The sequence below is a fragment of the Fundulus heteroclitus genome, chromosome 9, assembly GCF_011125445.2.
Source record: "Fundulus heteroclitus isolate FHET01 chromosome 9, MU-UCD_Fhet_4.1, whole genome shotgun sequence".
Lineage (NCBI taxonomy): Eukaryota > Metazoa > Chordata > Actinopteri > Cyprinodontiformes > Fundulidae > Fundulus > Fundulus heteroclitus.
The window spans coordinates 3,501,976-3,505,125 of NC_046369.1; positions in this window are offsets into that span (position 1 = coordinate 3,501,976).

Here is a 3,150-nt window from a genome sequence, read left to right on the forward strand (position 1 = left end):
AAAAATAACAATAGACTCACGGCAAGACATCAGCCTCTACAGCAGACTGAGCAGTAGTAGGAAGAAAAGAAAAATGTTCATAACCTCATAAGCAGGAAGTGAGTATAGTAGCATATATTTGTCTTTTCTGCTGCTGCTGAGAGGAAATTTTAGATTTATGTTTTTTTGAGCTCTGTGGAGTTTAAATATATCTTTTAGAAAACTTTTCAGCTTTTTGTGAAACGTTGTTTTTTTAACCCTTTAAAGACGATTGTCAGATCTGTGTTAGAATCAACGTGATTTTTAGCTCATTTTAGGTGAAGATAATAATCTGTGATATGTTTTGTTTGTAAAATATTTAACTGGGTCCACACATGTTTGAAATAATTGAATTTTTGACCTTTTTAAAACACTTGAAACATTTTGAACATTTAAAGAGGAATGCACAACAGAATAAAACAATCCATTTTGTGTGTGTGTGTGTATTTGTACTTATATCTGAGTGAGACATTTTTTTGTTTGTGCTCATTTTGCTAGTACAGTGAGGACTTTTTTTGTGGTTCTCACTTTTCTTTGTTCCTGGGATAGGGGTTAGCTTTAAGGCGTCAATTGAATGAAAGTCAAACCAACACCGTCAGTTTGTATTTAAAACAAGGATGTGTGTGTGTGTAACTTGTTTTATAACCTCACTGTATACATTTGTGGCAAACTACAAGTCCCATTTCTTTACTGACTGTGATCCCTGCACCAAAGTACGCAGCATTTCCCACAACAGCCATTGCCTCTCCGACCTTCGCTTCTGGGGCCGATCTGGCACTTCTTTCTCTTCGGTTCGCCCTGATTGTGTGTTTCCTGCGGCCGACTTGTGGCTCCTGTCACCTCACGCCATCCCACTGATGCATTGCAACAACCGGCGTTTGCATTTGGGGGCAACTTTCCAGTCGGCTTCCGATGTTGCGAGGAAGCTCAGTGAGCAAGAGTCGCCGTGAAGTGGTGCTATCACTCTATAATTCATGGTGCTGAGTTGTGAAAAACGTTCACTCATTCAGAGTGATGATGTCAAGGATGTTGTACCACTGCACCAAGGGCCACCTCTGTGTATGTTTTTACCATTTCACTATCCGTGTCCACCACTTTGCAGTAATGCGTTTTACTCAGGGGCAGAACAGCCATTTCCTTATTCTCCTAACATAGTTGACCGTGGTGAGTCTGCCTTTAAGTTTGTATTCTGTTGTGTGGACTCTAAAGCCTTCATCGGAGGCAGGATCTCTTAGCGCGTTCTGCCGTTCAGTCCCCGCAGTAGTTAGGTTCCTGCTCCAGGAGCTGTTGCGCCAGCAGCACACTGGCGAAGAAGTTATTTATGGAGATGCGGCGCCTGTGTTTCTGAATGCCCCACCCAAGACGGCTTTCTCCCAGATTCTCCTGAATTTTGCTCCCTGGTTATCTCCCCACATCAGCTATTTCATCTATTGCATCAACTTCAGGTGTCCTGTAACTTTTATACGTGTCTGCTTCAACACACCTGAGTCAAATAATCCGGTCATTAGCAGGACAGCGGAGAACTTGACTTTAAACTGAGGAGGTAATTCACCCGTTTGATTCGGGTGTGTTAGGACCAGGGACAGATCTAAAAGTTGCAGAACACAAGACCTCGAGGACTTTGAGTTGAAGACCTCTGGGATAGAGGATACAAGCCTTCCCAACCCAAAATATCTTCAGGCCATACTTGGTGGGCTTGTTTGGCAGGCTGCAGAAACCTGCACCTCTCCCTAAATATAACATAATGCCGAAGCTAGTACTTAAATCTATCAGATGTTCCTGTGTAAAATAATCATTAGAGGTGACACTAGAGGTGATATAGTCTGTGGGTTTCACAAAATATATATTGCTGCCAGTCACAGTTGATGAAAATCAGATGTTTCCATGGGATTCCATGGGAAATTAATGCAGGTCCAACTTGATCCGCTTATGTATAAGAAGTCATTTAAAATTGTAAGTAGAATTGTCTCAATAACATGTTTTTTTGAGAAATAGCTGGAATGGGAAATGATAGCAACCTTTGAAAACAATTTTCAAGAAAACAACCTCATTGGGTAATTTATGACCCCCCTTAAGGGTTGACAGCGTCCGTTATGAAAGAAGGCTTTAAAAATTTGGTGTTTTGTTTTTGAGCAAGAAGGAAGACATACAGTTTTTCATATTATGGAGACGTGTTACTTCATAGAATAGAAACTTAATCCAAGATATCTAAGTGTCAGAAGAGGCTGGTGGATATTTGAGTGCTACACACCTACTTGCAAACTGATGAACATGAAACTGATAATTCAACCAATTTTCTTCCTTGCACGTTATTAATAGATGATAGAGATTAGATGTACCAGAGAAAGGAAATAACATTTGGTGGTAATAAAAGACGTCTGTCATAATTAAGTCGCCTTCTTTGCAGTTTTGACACACTTTTGATCACAAGTTCTTTGTTTACATCGCCTCCAACGCTGACGCTTAAACCAAAAGAGCAAATAGTTTCAAGCTTTCAACCCAATACTAAATCTATCTTCATTCTAGATTTTCCACATTTTACATCTCACATTGTTTATTTTTTATTTTTTTCAAACAGGGATTGTTACATTAAAATGCAATGGTCGGGTTTTCATGTGGACTTCCTGCACCACCAAACTGTGAGAGCTGGGGGAACTTTGAAGTTGCAAATCCAGCAAATATTTAATCACAAGTGTAACTCCTCTTTTCCTAACGTGCGCGCCAGCTTTGCGTGCTCAAGAACAGCATAATGTATGCTGTGTATTCTCTTCATGCATCTCCATCTTAGAACTGGTTAGGGGAACAGTCGGAGGTTGTCTCAGAAGGATTAATTACACATCTGCTAACCAAACAATGGGAAGGAAATCTGTCAATCTGCCTCTTCCTCTTCGAAGCTGGTATCCTCCCCTTGTTAGAACAACAGACAAAAGGGCAGATTTATTTTTTCTTTATTATTTGCATTGGGCTGCTCTTTAATGAGACATATTTCGGTGTATTGAGACATGAGAATAAATGCTTTTGTAACAATGGGAGCTAAGTGAGACATATTGGGGAGGTCACTGATGCATTAGTCATTATGCAGAGCTTAATATTCAGCACATTGCAAATACATAAAGTTTACCATGCTGCTGC